This window comes from Tamandua tetradactyla, chromosome 1 (genome assembly GCF_023851605.1).
Source record: "Tamandua tetradactyla isolate mTamTet1 chromosome 1, mTamTet1.pri, whole genome shotgun sequence".
Classification (NCBI taxonomy): domain Eukaryota; kingdom Metazoa; phylum Chordata; class Mammalia; order Pilosa; family Myrmecophagidae; genus Tamandua; species Tamandua tetradactyla.
In genome coordinates this window covers 53,136,242-53,158,685 of record NC_135327.1, presented here as the reverse complement: position 1 = coordinate 53,158,685, position 22,444 = coordinate 53,136,242, and the positions used below count along the sequence as shown (strand labels likewise).

Genomic DNA, 22,444 nt, shown 5'->3' with positions numbered 1-22,444 from the left:
GTTTATGTTATAATCACAGAGGAAATTGGTATATAGAAAACCAGAATAACTATAATTACCACTTTTAAAAAATATATTTTGTGGATGAATAACCTCAAATTTGAGCCCACTTAAATGTGGAAATTAAAAAGGAAAACCATAGATTTCCCATTTATTTTTCTTTGGCTAATTCCGTATTCACAGATGGCACAGATATTTTGGCATTCTAATCTAGAGTATCTCTATTTATGATTTTGTCTTGGAAGTCTCTTTTGTGGTTAGACCACATTTTGTATACTTCCGATGATGGACATATGATCTGAGCTTAGCCAAAGGCAAAGGGCAGGCCACATGAAACATCACCAAGGCTACAAGATGCTGCTGCCAAGAAGTTGGAAAAGATAATTTTTACAAGTCCTGAAGAAAATTGGGACCCAGATCAACAACAAAGCATTCAGAGAATAGAAAAATAAGTATGTGGTGCTCATAAAGAGCCAGTATGGGCCTGAAAGGAAACATTTACAAGGAACAGCTGAATAGGAATGTCATGGTTAAACTAGTTTTTTACATAAAGAGGAAGAAGAGGGTTAGGGAATAATTAACCTATCTTTGGGAAACAAAAAAAAATTTTTTTTTCTTATTTAAGGTTCATCAAGTGGTCATATATACACTTGTGTAAAATACCAAAAGATTTATACATCCTTTTCTTTAAACATTTGCTCCCCTGAACCAAGGACAAGGCTGAAATGCAGCATAACATATGATATATTTGCATTTTTCATGTTGAAGATCTGGGTTGCAAATTTATAAATGGATATGGTACAATTTGAGCCCCAAATTGAAATATTTCATGAGGATAAAACACTTTACATCTTATACAGATATAGAAATACTCATAAAATTCACATTTATTTTGGGAATATATATATATAAGAAATTAATTAATTATGAAACAATGGGAAAATCAATCTTAGTTAATGCAAATACATGTGGGAAAAATCTGAAGTAAAAGTCTCTAATTGGAATAGAGATTTCCACTTCCTGTCATGTTAGAGTCTCTGGAACTAGACTTGCCCTCTCACTAGAAACAACTAGAAGATTGAGCAAGATATATGAAACTGGGGGTTTCTTGTTTAACAATGAACAATACAGGACCATAGTTCAAGAGAGAAGGAAAATAATTGAGCTAAAGCATAAAATCACACTAGCCTTTTGCCTTGAGGCCTGTCTCAGACTTTGGCAAAGGAAGAGGGGATCCCAAGCAGAGTTTGAAGGTCCCACTGAGATGAGATAAGAGAATGAGATTTAGGAAGATGGAGTTAGCATGATTTTGAAAGGCAGAGAATATAGATGAAGAAACAGCTCAGAGAAATAATTCCCCAAATCAAAATAGGGTCTCCTTCAGTCTGTTTCTAAATACTAAGACCCAAATGAATAGGGTGAAATTTCCTGATACTGGGCAAAGAACTCTCAGGGAGTCATAAGTTGTACAATACAAAGAGTGTAGACAGGGCTAGAGGACATGCTATCTAGCAGGAGAACAGAAACCTTGACAAATACATGGGACATTCAGTAGAGATTCAAGAAGAGTTCATCTTAGCAGTAAGGTTAAATTAGTTCTATGAGAAAGGATGGTATAGACATGCCCTAACAGATCTTACATGGAAAGGATGAAGCTAATTTGCAAGTTATTAACTATCTACTCAAATTAAGTTCAATTTTTTTTAAAGATAAACAAAAAAATCTAGACTCTAAAAACAAAACATTCATAATGTCTGTTATCCAAACAAAAATGTCAAGACAAGGAAGCAGAAAACTATGATACATAACCAAGAGAAAAATCAGTCAATAGAAATAGTCAGTAGAAATAAACATGAAAGTACTAAGATACAAGAATTTTTAAAAGAGCTACTATAAATATGCTCAAAGATTTAAAAGAAAACATGAATATAAGGTTGAGCAAAAAAAAAAAAAAAAAAACAAAAGATATAAAAATAAACCAAACTGAACTTCTAGAACTGAAAACCATCATATATGAAATTTAAAATAAAATCCTGGGATGAACTTAACAGAATATTATACACTGCAAAAGAAAAGTGAACTTCAAGACAGAAAACCCATCCAAAATAAATCACATGGTGAAAAGTCTGAAAAATAATGATCAGAGCTTAAACCTAGGAGAAAATATCAAGCAGTCTAATATGGATAGATTTGAGTCAATATTACTTGTATCCGTAAGAAATTCCCATAAACAGTGCCTTAATACAACACAAATTTATCTTACAGTTTTGCAGGTCAGAAGTCTGAAATGCTTCTGACAGGCTAAAAATCAAAGTGTCTGCAGAACTACATTTCTTCTGAGGGCTTGTTTTCTTATCTTTTATGCCTCCTATGGGTTACCCAGGTTCTTTTGGCTTGTGGTCCCTTCCTCTATCCTCAAACAGCATCACTCCAACCTCTACTTCCATCAATCCATTCCCTTTTCTCTCTTTGACCTCCTTGCCTCCTTCTTATAAATAATCTTGTGATTATATTGGGCTGACTTAATAACCCAGGATAACTTCCCAGCCTCAAGATCCTTCATCACAACTGCAAGGTTGCTTTAACCACGTACTTTAACAGACTCACAGGTTCTAGGGATTAGGACATGGGCATCTTTGGAGTTGGGGGGTGGTGCATTATTCAGTCCATCACAGAATCCTAGAAAAAGAGGAGGGATGGGACAAGCATATGAAAAAAATGAAGAAAAAAATTCATTGGCTAAAATTTTCTACATTTGATAAAAACTATAACCTCACAACTACAAGAAGCATAATAAATCAAGGAGTATAAACTAGTCAAGGCACATCATAATCAAATATCTATAGACCATTAATGAAGAGAAAATCTTCAAAGCAGCCAGAAGCTGAGGTAAGGTGTCAGGAGGGAAGGCACATGACTTACTGAGAAACAAAGATAAGAATTATCACAGAATTTTGTAGGAGACAATGCAAGCTAGATCTTTGAGATGTTGAAGGGATGTTTTTTTGCTTTTATCCCAAGAAAACAGGTTTTAAAATGAAAGCAAACTAAGTCATTTTCATCATATAAATGCTGAGAGGTTTTTTTTTTAAAGCAAAATTGCATGATAAGAGATACTAATGGAAATTCTTCAGGCAGAAGGAAAATTATGTCAAATGGCAACTCAAATCCACACAAAGAAAAGAAGAGAGTCAAATATAGCAAATACATTTTTTTTTCTTTTCTTTTATGAATGTTAATACAGAAAATAGTTTAAAGCACAAGTTGTCAAACTTTGGCTCACAGGCTAAATATGGTACCCTACCTCCTTTGTTAAATAAAGTTTTATTGGAACACAGCCATAACCATTTGTTTATATATTATCTACAGTTCCATTCATGCTACAATGGTAGAGTTCAGTAGTTTTGACAGAAGCCATATGACCTGCACAGTATAAACTATTTACTATTTGACACTTCAAGAAAAAGTTAGCATACCCCTGGTTTAAAGAATAAATAATAAGGATCTATTATTGAGTTTACAACATATGTAGAAATAAAATAAATGAGAATACACACAAAGAATAGGAGAATAGTAATAGAGGTATATTGTTAGTAAGGCTCTGACATTGTACTTAAAATGGTATTATATTATTTGAATGTCGGTTGTGAATAGTTAAAGATGCATATTGTGCATCCTAGAAAAACATAACAACAGAACAATGAGATATAATGATAAGCCAACAATGGAGATAAAATGGAATGCGAAAGTTACTCATTAAGTTAAAATATGGCAGGAAAAAAGACAGAAAACAAGGAATAAAACGACATATAGACAGGTAAAAGCAAAATGGTAAATTTAAACATATCTATATCAATGATTATAGTAAATGCAGATGGTTTAACATTCCATTTCAAAGGCAGAACTTTTCAGACGGGATCAAAAAGCAAGATAAAACTATCTTCTATCTACCATAAACCCACTCAAACTAAAAAGACGCAAATAGGTTAAAAGGATGGGAAAAAATATACCAAGCAAACACCATTCCTAAGCCGGAAGAAAAAACAGAGTTTGGGACAGGGAATATTATGAGAGATAAAAAGAGACATTTCATAACAATGAAGGGTTCAGTTCAACAAGAATACATAGCAATCCTAAAAATTCATTCACACAAATACAGAGCTTCAAAATGCATATAGCAAAATTTGACAAAACTGGAAGAAAGATAAACAAACAAATAATGATCTGCAGAAAAAGTATATAGAAAATCAGTAAGGATTTTGTAGGCATTTGCAACCAGTATAACTGAATTGATACTTAAAGAATACCCCACTCAACAAGATAATACACTTTATTTTCAAGTGCAAATGGAAACATTTTCATGAAAATAGACCATATGCTTAGTTGTCAAACAGTCTCAATAAATTAGGAAGAAATGAAGTCATAGAGTGTATTTTTCTTCTTCTACCCAGTAGAAGGGCACTTAAAAACAAATCCAGGGTATGCAAGCATAGTTCAGTGGTAGAATTCTCACCTGCCACGTGGGAGACCCAGGTTCGATTCCTTGCCCTTGTACTTCCAAAAAAAAAAAAAAAACCTCAACAAAATGGTACTGCAGTTTAACAGTATAGTCACATGGAAAAAGAAGGAAATGTGACCCCCACACAGCACACACACACACACACACACAAAGAATCCAATAACGTAACCACCAGTTAAAACCTCACATAAGTTCGTGAGGATTTGGAAAAAAAAATAGTGATTTAAATTAACCAATGAAATCCATTCATTTAGTTAATAAATCTTTAAAATTTTGGGGGAGAAATATTTAATGAATTTTAAAAGCCCTGAATTATGTAGATCTCTGCTTTAAATTTTTTTATTTTGATCAACTGGTAGGGATATGACTTGGCAATTCACTTCCTGGTATAGCAAAAACCACCTGGTCACCAGCCAGCAGTATGTTCTTTAACCAGATGCAATACAGTCCAAATATATTATTACAAAGGCAGACAAAACTACCACCACCAATTGCAGCTCAATTATTTTACAATGTACAGACATTTCCACAAATGCAGTTGGATTTTGAGAACCACATTATTGTATCAGGAAGTATGTCATATGGAGAAAGGAAAAAAAGAAGGCATCAAATTAATCACATGTGTTTCTCCCTCCTTCTGTGTGTGTGCGTGTGTATATAGGGAAACTGAAAAAGAAATAGTCCAGAGGAGTCCAAAACATGCCCATTTTAGAGAGATAAAATAGAAATAAGTCCATTTTAAAGCAAATATATGTAGCATGTTTAATCAGAATAAAGATATTTATGGGAAATATTTAGAGTAATATTGGTGATCCAAAAAGACTAAGTAGAAGCAAAGTCTTAGAGTCAGGCCAAAATCTGAGAACATCAAGACAGCAACGATTTAAAAGTAACCCAATAGTAGAATTATTACCAGTGAAGCATCTTATCTACCCCCTGCCTTCAGGAGTGGTCACAACCAAACTTAATAGAAAGAAGGTTTACCAGCTTTAATAACAGCCATAATTTTGAGGAAATGCTCCTTTGAGCTTCAGCAAAATCATTCTTGAGGGAATTTAAACACATTTCCTTTAAGTCCCTGCTCCTTACTTACAGAAATAGCACATGAGTGAAGTTGCCCCGCTTCCTCCCCAAATCCAGCTCACCCTCACTAAGGCACTGCCTGGGCTGCTAGGTTTTCACAGGACTTGTGATCCCAGCAGGGCTCAGATGTGCTATTAACCAGCATGGTCTAGAGATGGAGGATGTGGGTTGCCTGGGTTCAAATCCTAGGTCTGCCACCTACCAGCTGTGTAACCCTGAACATTTCCCCATGATTTAAACACAGATGCCATGGAGACATTATAAGGATTTAACGATATTGTGTTTGTAAATTGTTTAAAATTATGCACAAATTATTGAGGTTGCTCTGAAATACTAAAAATGCTTACTTGAGAAAATCTTTTACCACAGCCCATTTCTATCCCACAGACATAGGACATTTCCGTCCTCACCCAGAAGCACATTGTGGAACTTTTGCTGAGACTTTCTTTCCTTGCAGGCTAATGTCCTTCCATCCTCCGCCCAGTTAGTTCTTTGGAAACACAGTTTTCCTATTTTGTAATATATTGTGTTTTTGTTTCTGAAAAAGATGAGATACTTCACAGTCTAACTACAAGGAAGAAAAGGGAGTTAGATTTCACACAATTTCAAAAGTGGCAGGAACTTAACACATCATACATCATGTTTTACTCTGAAGATAGCAAAAGGGTGTTCATTGTGACAGTCTATGTAGCGGTACAAAATTGAAAACAAATGTCTACCACAAGTGGAAAAGCTAAAGATGTATTAAAATTATATGATGTTATGTAACACAAAATAAATGAAATATATATGTGTATATATAAATATATATGTATATACAGACACCTACATATATATGATGTATGTATGCATCAACTTACAGAGATCTGTAAGTTGCTTTTAGTGCTTTTAAAAAATGTAGCTGCAAAATGATACACACAGTATGACAGCAAGTATATAAAATGTTAAATGCAAATGAGTATCATCTATCATTCATGACTGCATATATGTAGAAAATAAAAGAGCATGGACCAGAAAATTGCACAATTAATTCATTATTATGTTTGCCACTGAGAATAGGACTAGGAAAGGTAAAGAGAAAACTTCATTTTCAATTCCTAATTCTTTATTTAAAAAATATGAAAGTGATTATTAACATTTGTTAATTCTTGGTAGCATATATGAGTATTTGGTTATACGATATGCTTCATTTTTCTATAGGTTTTAAGCCCTTAGAGTTTGCCACAAAAAGCAATAATCCATTTCATGTGAGTATTTTTTTACTGCATAAATTCAAGTACTCAGAATTTTCACTGATTAGGAGCAACTTTGATTTGAAGAACAAAAATCTGTTGGCTCATGGACTATAAGTCATAGAAGCAGCAGCTCACATCTGTGGGGCTAGGGGGAAAGGTGGTCAGTGACTTTGTTACTTCACCAAAAACCACTGCATACTAGAGACAGCGACTGTTATAGGGCCACTGTGTGGAAAATTAGCATCAAAATAATATTCTTGCCGCCAAAAACATGCAATGGCACTTTTTACTTTCAATGATATTTTTGCATGTTGACATCAGACTTGAAATATATCAACCCTTATCCTTAACTTAGGAAAATGCTACGACTTAGGCTTGGGTATGATCTTACTATTACCCCAACTGGTTTGAAGTCTCAGACAGATCTGATATTATTATTACCATTTTAGTCTTCACTCAGAACTGACTCTCCTGCCCACATTCCATGGGTTACAGCCAGTCACGAGGCCTAAATTCAATGAAGTAGGGAAGCATGCACCAAATATATAGGGCAGGGGGCAGGGAGGAATTATGAACAAATTCTGCAATGACCACACCACACATTCAATATATTGGGATGCATCTGTGTCAATTGTGGTATCAAAAGTATATGCTACAAAGATAGGAGAAATTTCACAATGAAACTTCGTTTGCCTTCTAAAATAAAGATAGCGACTAGACCACATAATTTTGGGCAATGTCCTTTGTCCTTTGATTGAAAAATTGTAGTTTACAGAGTTGCAGTCAGTCTCTTAGAGTCTCACAACTAGCAAATGGCAAATTTTAGATTTGAATCCAAGTCTGCCACCATTAATAAATTATATTATTGAAACAGAATAGGCATCTCAGCTCTTCATGAAATGTTGTAATTTTACAACATGGTCTCTTGGACCTCGTAGTGCTACAAATTCCATTAATCTGTGCAAATTGGAGAACTGCTACAAAACAACGTCCAGAAGTGAGGCTAGATTTACAGTCTTCAAAGTCTTTGCCTCAGTCACCCAAGTTTAGTTGGGACAATGTCTCTTCCCACTAATGTACTTAACCACCAACAGATCTTCAGAAAGGTTCGATATCTTTTGATTAAAATCTTCAGTTAGATCAAACTGTTAGTTCCTGCCAGTGTTAGCCAGACATATTACAGTATTCTAAAAGCAGAGTAAAAAAGCATCACATATACTGTATGCAAATCATAGTTCAATAGAAATGTGCTTATGTATTAAAAAAATAATAAAGAGGAAAATACCATGATTTTTCACTGCTCTTGTATAGTGCTTTGGGCATAAATTATCATGAAAGAGCATTTACTGCAGTTCTTATTTAAGAAAAAAATATAAGAATTATCTCAGTTAGAAAAAGAAGGTCACAGTCTTAAGATGTCCACATGTTTCTTTTGTATATGTTAGAAATCACGAGTTCAAGTCTGCTTTACTCAGGGCATTTTCATACAGACAAAAATGTCTCTGAAATATATCATTTAAATCTTCTTTTAGTCTCATATTTCAGTGGTGTTTATGGTGTCTTTTGATGTAGAAAAGGTGTTTACATTCTTGATTAAGTCATATTCATCAACGTTTTACATTACGGTTTTATTTGGTGGGGGATCACATTACAAAATGTTTCCTTTTTCCCCAAAAGCTATAACTGTATTTTGGAAATAATTTTGATTGGGTAGGCCATTTTTCAATATTTATGTACATCCCTACTCATTGATCATGATTTGAAATTCTACTTCTAGCAATAATAGATTCCCCTAAATACATGTACCTCTTTCTCAACTCTGTATTCCATTACAGTAATATCCTTGCTTATGCCTATGTAAATACCACAAATTTATAACTGCCATAGCCCTATATTTTAATATCTGGGAGAACAACCCTCCATTTATCTATTATAAATTCTTGGTCATTTTTCCATATTTACTGTTACATTTTAATTTTAGAATCAACCAATAAAAACATCATGAACATTATATCTGTATTTTGATTAGGATTACATTGAACAAAAAGGTCATTTTTAAAGACTTCAAGTCTTTACAATATACAGATGTTTCACCTAAGAATTCTGAATATCTTTGTACTAATTCAGGTATTTCCTTTAGTAATGTTTTATGTTTTATCTTATAATTCTTACATATTTCTAGTTAGGTTATTATTTACTTTGTTTGTAAATATGGAGATATTGCTAAAACAGAAAACTGTTAAATTTGTAATGATGCTAACATACCTCAGAATTAAAATTAGTAACAGTTGGTTCACTTAACTAGTAAAAACGAAAGACAAATAAATAAATAAAATGAAACAAGCCTCCAATATTCTTCTTCCAAAATAAACTTTATGCAATGCTTTTTTTAGTGATTACATTTAATTATCCACTATTACTTTTTCTATTACTCTAATTTTGGGAGGTTATATTCCTTACTATATATTTTAATACAAAGAAAATATATACTAGGAATTTTCCTTGCAACCAAGTTGTAGGAGGAAGACAAAGGTAGCAATAAATAAGAAATGTGCTAGATGCAGTATATATTTTTCCTTATATAATGCTTACCAAAGACTCTAGAATGAAAAATAAAATGACAACCATAAGGTTAAAACAATTTGTCACATGGCTGGGTGACTAAAAGTCAGGATTTAAACCAAGTTAGTACAATTCCAAAACCTGTCTTTTTTACCCAGCGAAGACAGATCCACAAACCAGAACTATTGCTTATGATCCCTGAAATCAGAAATTTGGAAACTATTCCTTTATATGATTCTCTGTAGAAAATCAACAATGGAAAATAAACTACAATGAATCCACCAGTGTTAAAGTCGGTTGTCAGAAGCTCTATAAACCCAGGGCATTGAAGCCACTGTGAAGGATGTTTAGAGAAGGGCAGGATAGTTACCAAAGATCATTTCATGCTTCTCATTTTTCACAGGCATCCTGGTGATCAATGGGAGGGATTAGTTATCATTCTTGAACATTACTTTGGACACACTGCGTAGTTATAATGATTGACTTCTTAGTCTTAAATCAAATGGGATAAATCAATTAATTTAATATATTAACCTACACAAGTAAGTTAATCTTATAGCTCTCATTCATACTGCCTTTTCCTTGTTCTGAAATTATCACTGAATTTCATGAGAAAGACCTTGAACAAATCACGTTCATTGAAATCAGTACAGTTTATATCTTACAGTCCATGAGAAAGACTAGGTATGGTATATTCTAGTCCAGCTTGAACTGGACCCAAGAAGAGAAGGGAATTTATTTATTCCAGCATCCACTGCTGTATTGAATTTAGGTACAAATGGTAGCAGGAAGCAGCTATAACAAAGCCACATGGAATTCAATATCCAGTATCATCAGATCTCATGTGTACTTGAAAACAATAATTCATGATGCTTATGAAAAATATATAACAAAGGATAAAGCAACCTAATCAGGTATTTAGAGGAAATGACTCAGAATGGTAGAGCTGGAGGTGATCTGAGAATTGAGTACAATCCTTTTATCTTGTGAACTTTGCACCAAAAAAATTAAGTGATGGAGATGTGGTTACATAGAAGCTCATACAGAACCTTGACCACAGCCCACTAAAGCAAACTCAATACTGACAGGATGAAAAAGAGGACATTTACTCTTGAATCTGGGCTAGTAGAAGGGACCAAACTACCTGCATGTATTAGCTAATAAGCTGAGGTTAGATGGAACCCAGCTTCCCATAGATATCACATCTTTCTTAAGCCTATTTTATAGATTTTCTTTTTATAAGGCTTAAATTATTTTTAATATAAAGATATCAATGAATCAAAAAAATCCTAAAGCTCAAGCAAGGCAGTTAATAGACTTCTGCTTTGCATTAACCTCCAATACATTTCCTACTTTCTTGCCCTCGATAAATCAAAGGTTAAGCTGGAAAAATTCTTTAGAGAACAGTGGCTTCTTCCAAATGAAAAGGAGTCCCATTAGTCTCCTTCCAAATGAAAAAGAGACTTGTTAAAACTTTTGGCAATCTGCTCCTATAATGTGCAAAGGAGCTGACCAAGTGCACTGGAGTTCCCATAAAATCACACCCAAGTGCAAGTTCTAGCCAATACTGCGTGACGGTAGACTTTTGGAAGGACTACAGAGGGTCAAATTGACGCTACAAGGAAATCTCCAACCCCATGTCATTAGGATAACTTTTCTGTGGATTGGCATGTATTTAGCCATAAACTAATTCTACTGCATACTTCTTGTGTTCAATTAAGCATACAAAGAAATATGAGTTGTAGTCTGTATCAACCAGTGTCTAATCAGGAAATTTAATACATGTTAGGTAGTTTGATATGTGAAATTTAATATAGGGAACTAGTTACAAAGTAACTTCCTTACAAAAGAAGAGCTGAAAGGTAAAGTAGAGGACAGTAGGGTAACCCAGACATTAACAAATAGAAAGCCACTACCACCCTTAGGACCACAGGGTCAAAGGGAGGAGACTGTTCCCAGAGACCAGGAGCTGGCACTTCCAGGTAACTGCTGAAACCACTGCAAGGGCTTCTTGGTGGAAACTAGGACCAATATAGAGACAAAACCCATACCAGATATTTCCTGATGCACAGAAAGAGAAAGAAAAAAGACATTGTCTTGTCCCATCCTCTTGCCCCTGATTCTGTCACTTAGGCTCACAGGTAGGTATGGCTGCAATGACTCATTTCTGCTCTATGTTGGAGTCTCTAATGGCTGGGGCTGAAGGATCTATGCCAAAATTACCATCTTCACTCACATATCTGTTCCTGTCTGGGGATAATTAATAGATGAGCTAAGCAAGGACTGTCAAATGTAGCTCCTACAGCATTGTAGTTTCAGGGTAGTCAGACTTCTTACTTGACATTTCAGGGTTCCAAGAGCAAGCCTGACCAGTAAACAAAGCTAAGTCAACACAATCTTTCATGGCCCATGCTTGGAAGTTATATAGCATCACTTCTGCTCTACTCTGTTGGCAGAATCAGTCATAAGTGCACCCAAATTCAATGGAAGGGGCATACAGACCATTTCTCAATGAGAGCAGTATAAGTATAAAAGAGTGTGTGAAGATGCATTGAAATGAATTTTCCTAGGCACAGAGAAAACAAAATCTATAAAATAGAAAAAATTCAAATAAGAATGGCAGGACTAAGAAACAATACCAGAAAACAATGCAAATAATATATATCACACCACACACTGACAATCGATCAATGAGCAGCACAGACAACAAAAGTTTCACAAAGTCTAGGAAGAGAAACTGTTGAGAAGAGGTAAGCACCGTCCAGTTTTCCTAAAGCCAAAGTAGATGGAGACCCTCTGTTTCCCTGAAATCTTAAAGGAGTAGATCTATAAAAGTTAGGTACAAATCTAGGTGAATTCTGAACCCCTTGGAGGTCAGTCCTGACTACCTAACACACACGAAATTTTAATTTCAGGAGCAACAATCTGCACTGAGCTCTACTTCTAGCCTTAACATGAAATTACTTCCACTTTCTTGAGGTATGCAAAGAGTACACAGGGTCCTCTATTATTCAACCACAAAGCATTCCTGCTTCCTCCTGCTGATCCTCTATACTCTTAGTATCTGTTTCCTCTTGCTCTCTGTCCTCTCTCTTTCCTTCCCTCCTTCAATCAGTTCACTCGTCACCATGCAGATCTTTGCTTACGTTGAGTTCTTAGCCTCAAATACCAATGGAACCTCTCAGCCTAAGGCAGCTATTACATTTTTTGTAGGATGTGGTAAGTCCAACAGTCTTTGGTTCCACTCATAGACCTCCAGACCTCTCTGTGGTGAAGGAAGGAGGGTGCTGGCCCTTCTCTCTCTGACTGGGACAGATGACTAAAGCAAAGCACATGACCCAGATTAGCAAAGGCAGAAGCAGGGACACATGGAAAGAATTTCCTTCAAACAAATAAAAGCTTTTTTGGACTCTTCTTTTATGATTCAACTCTTCTGTTGTTCAGCTAGAATAAGTTGGAGTCATGAAAAAGGGAGAAATGGCTGGTAAGTGGATGACAGAAACTTAAAGCTGAAATTGGTCACCTTTGATTGAGGAAGACCTAAAATTAATACGTATTCAAGAGGCATAAGCATAGGTTTATCATGCAGCAGTATTCAATTAAACAATCTGTGTTCTCTGTTCCATTTGGGTTTCTATTTTGGTCATTACCACAAAACTTTTATTTTACATGCAAACAGAAGGACTCTTTGGAATCACTATCAAGCGTCCATTTGTCTTTTGATTAGCAGCTGCAATAAGCTTTGCGGGTAGCAGCTTTCCATTCACTCATACACTGAGGCAAAGTGGCAGACCTTCAAGCTTGCTGCTGACCAGCACAATGAATTAGAAGAAGGTAAAGGCTCACATGAAGGGATTCCTTTATGTTCAGTAATATATTTATAGATCTACATTGTTGGGAATAACTATGAACTAAATGCTATTTCTTAGTGAAGGGAAAAGATTTCCAAAATGGTCATGTGTTTTAAAGAAACTGGACAAAGCTTAATCTGGATTTAGCTCTTCAGAAACACACCCTCCCCACAAGGTATAAATTGAGAGCCACATGTGTACCTTCCAATTCTTTTATCCACTTCAGATCCAAAAGTATTCCAGGCCAAGTCTAGGCTGAAGGCTCAGTGCCTGTGGTCAGAGTGGCTCTCTACAGTTTTCTATTTCATGAGGACAGGTGAAATCATGGGGAAATGGTGCTACCATCTTCAACTCCTCAGCCTTAGCTTTCTCCCAAATTTGTACTTTTCCACTTTTAGAAAAGTTTTAGTTTACTTTCTATTCCCAGTAATAACCACACTTACTTCAAAGTTCATTTGTTTTGAGAGTTTCTTTGAATGAGAACCATCTTTTCCAGTTAACCTGAGCATGTATAATACCATGGGCCTACTTCTCAACTCTAGAAAGAGCATCAGAAAGCCCAGGCATTGATCCTTGGTGTGAATCACCAATCTTTCGTGTAATGGTATGCAAAGATAGCAAATGCAGCAAAAGAAATCAAATGGTGCAATATATCCCAATAAAATTGAGCAACAGAGAAGAGATACAAGAAACTCTGAGAACCATAAGAGTCATGAAAAAATTACCTCTAGAGGGATTTTCACAATACATAAATTCAAGCAAGTATATTACAGCTGGGGACATTTACTCTATTTAACATTGCTACACTGATCCCCAAGGACAAATTATGCTCATAAATTCTGAGTGTCCTGAAAACACATGGCACCGTCCTGCCACAATCACACTTTATTATTCTCTAAGACCTTGCTGTGCAGAGGTAGGCTCGGCATCACCTGGTTGGAAATACATCATCCCAGACCCACTATTCAGCAAGATTACGTGATCTATGTGCACGCAGAACTTGGAGAAGCTCTGGTCTCAGACATTCTCTCCAAATCTTTTGTCCAGAGGTGAATTTGAAGAACTCCCCCACCTGCTAAGTAAAGAAAGGGTCTTTTCACCTGTTAGAAGACAAGCTGTTAACTGGAACAGCCAGTATTACATAAACAAAAGCACCCAGTTAATAGTCACTTTGGAAATTCCCAAACTCTGAGTCAGATACAGTCCAGAAGCTGTGGTTAGCAGGCAAGCAGAGGGCCCAAACCACCTCTGAAAGATTCCAAAAACATACTGTGTGTCACAATTTCAAAACAAAGCTAGTAATATTTTAATCCCCTCACCACAAGGGCATGTCTATAATGGCTTGTCATGAGGCCAGTAACTGAGAGAAAGGAATCTGGATTTCCCCTGTTTGATGAGCTCTTTGATATTAAAAAATAAAATAAAATCTATATCAAAACTGGAGGAAAGTGAGAGCAATTTATGGAGGTTGAAGTCCTGTCTCTAGTATTAATGATAATTCAAGATCATACTATGGGTATTTCATGTTAGACTTTCCAGATTGTTTGCTTGATGATATCACCACACATACTTCGTAAATCCTTTTAAAAATTACTGTAACATTCATGGAAAAAAATAAATGGAGCTGAAAGTATCCCACTCCAACAGAGGTGATGGTTTTTAAACTCCAACTTCTTATTCACAGGTTACTAGGATTCCTTAGGACCAGGAATATAAAAATTCCTCATAAGACATTACCTATTTTATCTATAACAATTTTATATTAAGACGCTAATGTTTATGACAAGGCCTGATATAGTGATAACACCCCAGGTAAACCAAGAAATCTAAATCACTGGAGATTGGAGGTATGCTTCGTTGGCTTCCTATAAGCAGTACCCAAAATCTTGAAGCATTTAAGACCTCATCAAATACGCATGCCCTGTTGTAGTTGATCCTTGGGGTTAACTCAAAAAGGGAGAATGAATTAGTCTCCTTGGGTCCTCATTGTACCTTACTCAAGCCTGATAATTCTGGCACAAAAGGATGGTTCTAAAACCCAGGTAAGAGTGGTGAATGTTTACCAAGTCACAGAGAATCCCCTCTTTGATCTGTTCAGGTCCCTATCATGGAAAATGATTCTGGTATCCATTCTTAAAGGATTTATCATAAGGTTTCCTTTAAGTATTAAGAAATGTTTAAACAACCAGTGGTTTGAGTTTCTGAATCCATTCTTCAAAACACCAATTCATTGTCTTTTGACTCAGCTTCTTGTTATTAAATTTGGCCCACTTCACTTCCATTTGACCTAAGGTGACAAACTTATAATGGTTAGCACTGAACTCCCATCTCAAGGACCTCCTCCCCAACCCAGTCCCAGACAAACCAGAAGGATAAATGGGTCACCCTGATTCTACCTTACCTTTTATCACTATCCACTCACACCCTTGTCCCTAATTCCCACAAACACACACACACACTCTTCTATCTATCATTATTTCCATGTTGTGTTGACTCTCACTCTCTCTCTTTCTCTTCTTCTGTCTCTCCCTCCATACCTTCTTCTTTTTATAATTTCCAATATTGGTGCCAAAACCTTTCTCTATCCCTAAGAAATAAAGGGAGAGCAGGGAAAAGAGAAAAACTTGAAAATATGTAAGGATTTTATGCACAACAATACAAAATTGCCAGGTATACGGTACTTTCTAGGGTAGAACAAACTTACAAAAGTAAAGCTAATACAGGTTCTCTTAAATCACAGTGGTATATTCTATACTGCACAGGTATAAAGAATTTCACTGGGGAGAGGAATGCTGGAGAAAGAACATGTAAGTTTTTTGTTTTTTGTTTTTTAACCTGGGCTAGCATATTTTTATACATGTTCTCATTTCATGTATGAAAAGTAGTTATTTATACCAACTTTAGAGATAAGGACTTTGAGCCTCAGGAAGTTGAGAAATCAGCTATTTGCTGATAACCATTAAGCTACTATGTGGCAGAATCAGGATTTTTGAAAAAGATCTTTCCATCTTATTCTCAAGGAATGTCTTACTTTTCTAAAGCTGCCATTAAAAATATCACATACTAGATCATTGAAAACTACAGAAATATACTATTTCATATTTCTGGAGGCTAGAAGTCTGAAATCAAGGCACCTGTAGGGTTAGGGTTCCTCTGAAGTCTATAGGGAAGTTTCTCTCCTGGCTTCTGGCAGCTGTGGCTTGCAGGTGTTTGGGGTTTTTTTTTGCCGCAGTGGTCACATGGCATTCTCCCCATCTGTGCAGTCTTATAAGGACAGCAGTCACATTGGATTAAGAGCCCACCTTACTCCGGTATGACTGCATTTTAACTGAACTAAATCCATCAGAAATACTCTATTTTCAAATAAGTTCACATTGTGAGGTACGGGAGCTGGGACACCAACATATCTCTTAGGGGAATGTAGTTGCACCTATAATGGTGAATTAACACTTCTATTTAGGAATAGAGGACATGAACAGTTACACAATTATGTAATATAGAGAGAGACGTGTTCATATGTATGCGTATATATATATATATATATGTATGACATATACATACATTACATATCTATATCTTTATATTTATACCTATAATGCGGGAAGTATTTGTTAAATCGTCAAATAGGTGATCAGATCCTTTCAGGCAAATGCTACATGAGTCCACAGAAGGAAGAAATGTCTGTGATACGTAATGATCAAGAAAAGTTTAGTGAAAGAGCTGATAATGAATGGTTGGGAAAATGTGACTCTAGAGAAAGAAGCATCAAGGAGAATTTCAGGCTTGAGAATAGTTCAAGCAATCTCAAAACGGTAGTGACCAACTGTAGGAATAGTTAGGGAACCAAATTCCCAAATGAAGGGCTGACTGTGATTACAGCCATGTCTGCATGTGTACGTTAGGATTCAGTAGCCTGGAAGCAGCTTATTCAGGAGTGTGGACATGTCCTAGGCAGGAGGTTGTCCGGATAGGAGTGTCAACTGGGTAGTAATTTTCAAAACAAGATCATTGGTGTTAATTGGTATCATTCCTCTGTACCAGTGATGGGAAGGAGAAGCTCAGTGTGGCATCTTTCACATCCTAGATGCCTTGAGGAATATATAAGAAGAGGCGATTGATGTGAATCTGCTAGAGGTTGGCAAGTTAAACACCTCTCAGGAGATATATTAAATATTACACTCCATTTATATTAAAGTTTAACCAGAAAGATATATGTGATAATATGAAAATTAGCTGAGACCATTTGGAATTAGTAAAATGGACAAATAATTTTTAAAAATTGCATAATTCAGAAAATATTTTAAAGTGTCCAGTGAAGATATGGCAAGGTGGTATAGCAAAATATCTCATTGGCCTTGTGTCAAGCTATCTAGTTTAAGGAATTTTGTCACTATCCTAATAATAAACACATATTTGTTGAGCTTCTTTGCTCTCTGGTCTAGAACAATGTATGGAGACAGAGAAACGGGGCACATCAGAAGTATAAGACATCAATTTTACAATCTAGTAAAAAACTCAGAACATATAGAGGAATGCAAGAGAACAGAATAATACATATGGAACCTAACCTCCTACTTAGGAGGATGGTCCCCAAGAGAGAGAAAAGAAACATCAAAATAATCTAAGGAAACCTGGTGCTTGAAGAAAATCTTATTCTCTTAAATATCTTAAGTAATGCAGTCTGAACTAGCATCATCATCATCATCATCACCACCTGAGTTCTTATTATATGCCAAGAACTATGCTAAATATTTTTGAAGACGAATGTTTTTATTTTATTCTATAGTATATTTTTTCCTTGCAAGAATGAGGCATTTTTTGCCTCTGCTTCAACTTTAGATATGGGAAACTCATCTTGAAATAATTTATTTTAGTTTTTTATTTTTTATTGATATATATTATATGTTCACATACCATGTAATCATCCAAAGTGTACAATCGATGGTTCACAATATCATCATATGGCTGTGCATTTATCATCACAATCGACTTTTTCTTTTTCGTGAAAAATAACATATATACAGAAAAGCAAGAAATTTCAAAAACATCAAACAATCATTTGTAGAATAGATTTCAGAGTTTGGTATGGGATACAATTCCACAATTTTATGTTTTTACTTCTAGCTGTTCTAACACACTGGAGATGAAAAGAAATATCAATACAATGATTCAACAATCATACTCATTTGTTAAACCCGACCTTCTCTGTATAACTCCACCATCACCTTTGATCTTTCTCTCACTCTTTAGGGGTATTTGTCTGTGCCCATTCTAACTTTTTCTTGTTGGAAGGGGCTGTTGATAATATGGGATAGGAGGATGGAACTAGTTGATGTTCTGGAAGGGCTGGCCCCTGTGCATCTCAGGATTTATCTGGTCCAGGGATCTATCTGGAGGTTGTAGGTTTCTGGAAAGTTACCCTAGTGTATGGAACCTTTCTAGAATCCTATATAATACCCTAGGTGTTCTTTATAATTGGCAGGAATGGCTTTGGTTGGGGTTTGGCAAGCTTTGATAGGTATATGCTAAGTGTTTTAAATTAATTGTTTCATTTACCCTTTTCAGCAATTCTAGAAAAAAAGGTGCTATTATATGTTTATTCTAAAGGTGAGAGAATATGGGAATGGAGAGTTAATAATTCAAATGTAAGGTTTAACTTGTCCATGATTGACTCCTGGAAGCTGGCCTCATGGAAAGCAAATGCTCCTTCTGCTATGCTCTGTGGGAAACCAGCCATAGCCAGTGCATTAACCAAAAAATGCAGGTCAACAGCAAGGCTTGGGCCCCCACCCTTTCTCTTCCCCACCCTTGATCTTGCAGGGGAGTGGCCTGTGCTTCACCAAGGACACTGACAAGGTTAATCTTAATCCTGCCTAGCTCACCACATAACCCAGCTGCAATTACAGGTTTTAGAATCCAGCTTCCTGATCATGTCAGAGAAGAGCCTGTGCCTCCCTCCACCCCCAGTCACAAGTGCTGAGCAACCACAGAGGGTGGGAGCTAAGATTCTGCCATCTTATTTTGGTTCATATCCTGGTCCTGATCCACCAGGGAGGCTCAGTGCTTCCTTAACCACATAGCTTCAAAGCTCTACAGCCCAAGGGTCAGAATCCTTCTCTCAAAGTCAGAAATCAGGCCCTGCCAAATTGTTATCGCCTCAAAATGCAGTATGAGCTCCAGGGGTTTTGCTTATCTGCTACTCTCCTGGGGTAGTGAGTTTCCCCACTATGTGCTGCTCCTGCAGGTCAGTTGGTTGAGTGCCACTGGGCCCTCTGCTCTTGTTTATGCTACAGTCATTAACCCAGGGCTCCATTTTTAGCAATTACAGAACCGAGAGTTAATCATTTCAAATCCATGATGGCTGAATGAATAAATAAATGAAAATAATTGCACTTTTATCAATGAGTTGCCTCCATCACATCATTTAAACAAACCCCTGAAACAGCCTAAGATATGTTCAATATGCTTTTACAAGTAGAATCTGTGATATACATAGTCTAAGACCTATAGAAAATACAGTTGCTACATGGAGTTGAGAGCTAAGATTATTTATATTTTAAAAACTGTAATCAGACAGAAAAAAAGTCCAATTCAATGCTACAATTATGTACTTTGTTTATAATTGACCTGGGTGTCAAACCTGTACTTAGCTTTAGGATATGATAATAACCAAATAGACTTGACTTCATGAGGCTTATAATAGTGACCGTCCTCAGTTGATAGACAGTTTCAGTCCAGGGTAATAAGGCTATGAAAGGGGTGGTTCACATACCACAGAGACAAAAAAAAAAAAAAAAAGAGCTCTTGGCACAAGCCGGAAGAGCAGGAAAAATAGATGGAACTATCAGGGGTTTTTAACCTGGGGTCATGAACTTGGATTGGGAAAAATATTACATCTTTATCTTCAAATATTCCAAATGAAACTCAGTAATTCCTTCCTTAACAAATGTAGTCAGCAAACCACGATACCATTAGCAGAATCTGTGACTGTGTCACAAAAGAAATCATATCTATTTTCATATTCCATCACAATTACTGCATATATCTCAAAATATCCTTTACATTTATCATTATTTCAAAATTATAGAGGTTATCAGACCTACTGCCATATCTTGTTATTTAAAACATCAATAAAGAAAATACATATATTATTACATGAAAATTTATTTTCTCAAATATCTTAATGAGTGGGTCTCAACAGACCGGTCCCCTTTATAAACTTTGATATTTTATATTATGCATTGCAAAGAACTATTCTGAGAAGGGGTCCATAAACTGTACTAGACACCAAATAACTCATGGCACCAGAAGGGGAAGAATCCCTGACAGCAGGTGTTCAGACATGAGAAGTTAGTGGAGCCCGTGAGGCTGTCGGAGGGGCTGAGAGAGACTGGCTAAGGGGAGGAAATGAGTTGTGCTTCAGAGGCACAGGGACCAGCAAGTGCAACTGGAGGAACGTGCCTGGGAAGGGAAGGATGCATTCTGAATCGGGACCAGCGGGAGAGCAGGAGCTCAGAGGGGAACAATAATAGTAAGAGAGACAAGCAGGGCAAAGGACTCTGTAACTTCTTGGGGAGCATGCAGAGGAATTTCATCCTAAGAGGACTTCACGGCAAACGAACATTTCCAAGCAAAATCTTCTAAATGATTCATTCCACATTGCAAAGAGCTCTTTCCAAACAACATTTCTTTCTCAATCTTATTTCGTCAATATTTGAAATGATCATATGGTATGAAGTCACACATTTCCTTATACTACATATAGATCCGTCAAGACAATGCAGCATTGTAAGTGATTTTTTTCCCCTATAAGTGATCTAATCTTTCTCGTGTACAAATGCCAATTTAAACATGACAGAAAGGAATAGCTCTTTCCTTTCTAATTTTCTTATACAAGCTTTTCCTTTTTTTTTAAGAAAAATATTTATTTTTTGTTTTTTTAATTGACAAGCCAAAACAACATACAAACATGAACATTCTTTAATCATTTCAGACACGTTATACAATCAATGGCTCACAATTTCATCACACAGTAGTATATTCATCAACATGATCATTTTTCAGAACATTGGCATCACTCCAGAAAAAGAAATAAAAAGAAAATACTCATATACACCATACCCCATACCCCTCCCTCTCATTGGCCACTAGGATTTCCATCTACCCAATATATTTTAACCTTTTATCCCCCTATTTTTGTTCTATACCCCTTACCACTCCCTTTCATTGAGCACTAGTATTTCAATCTACTCAATGTTTTAACATTTGTTCCCCCTATTATTTATTTATATTCCATATGTTTTACTCATCTGTTCATACCATAGATAAAAGGAGCATCAGACACAAGGTTTTCACAATCACACAGTTACACTGTGAAAGCTATACCATTATATATTCATCTTCAAGAAATATGGCTCCCCTTTAATTTTACAGCTGGTCTAATCTATTCAGCCCTTCAGAGATCTGCCTCCTCTTTCTCACCTCTCCAGAATGGGAAGCTCTTATGTCCCTGTAATGGCATGAGAAAGCAACTGTGACAGTGTTTGGGGGTGGGGTCGGGGGTACCATCCTGTGTTGCTATCTCGCTATCCATGGGTCACTATGGCAGTGAGGCCTGTGTCTGCTTTGCCACTGCTTGCTTGGCTGGCATCACTGTGATATTTGCTGCTCCTGATCCTGTGGTCAGGTCTCTCTGGACTTTGTAGAGGGAAGATGTTCCTTCCTGCCAAGTTGAGCCCCCTTGGGTCTTAAGGCACTCCATACGCCCAGATATCTAGCCATGGTACCCACCCTAGTCCCAGCAGGAAGTCTACCCGAAGCTCTTAGCTACAGGAGTCATTATGGATATCAGGATATCCTTCCTCCCCAGTTCCCATAGACAGAAACTCCCATGTGGCTCCACTATGGGATAAGTGGTAAAAATTCTGGATGCCATCTATACCATGTTTGTCTACACACACACACACACACACACACACACACACACACACACACACACATCAAGCCACATTGCTGATTATCCATAATGCTTCCCTCCATTGTTAAGACATCCTGAGGAGCAGTTTCTTACCAAAATCCCAAACAGGAAATGAGTTAGCTGCATGCTTTTCCATTCCCTTAACAAATCTAACGATACCCTATAGGATTTGAGACTGGAAACGTCTTGGAGCTTTGCAAATGGTTCTAACCACCTG

The 22,444-nt window shown here is 36.3% G+C and overlaps 1 protein-coding gene across 6 annotated transcripts in view; it reads right to left on the bottom strand.

Moving 5' to 3' along the window:
* The window catches only part of LOC143646627 (uncharacterized), a 214,373-nt gene that overhangs the window by 24,187 nt on the left and 167,742 nt on the right, over window positions 1-22,444 (bottom strand). For all 6 annotated transcript variants that reach the window (XR_013157561.1, XR_013157562.1, XM_077115830.1 and 3 more), the window contains 2 exons: window positions 7,923-8,024; window positions 6,013-6,140 (listed from right to left, as the gene is read on the bottom strand). The gene's annotated coding sequence lies outside the window, so the exon portion shown is untranslated. The remainder of the gene's footprint in view (window positions 1-6,012; window positions 6,141-7,922; window positions 8,025-22,444) is intronic.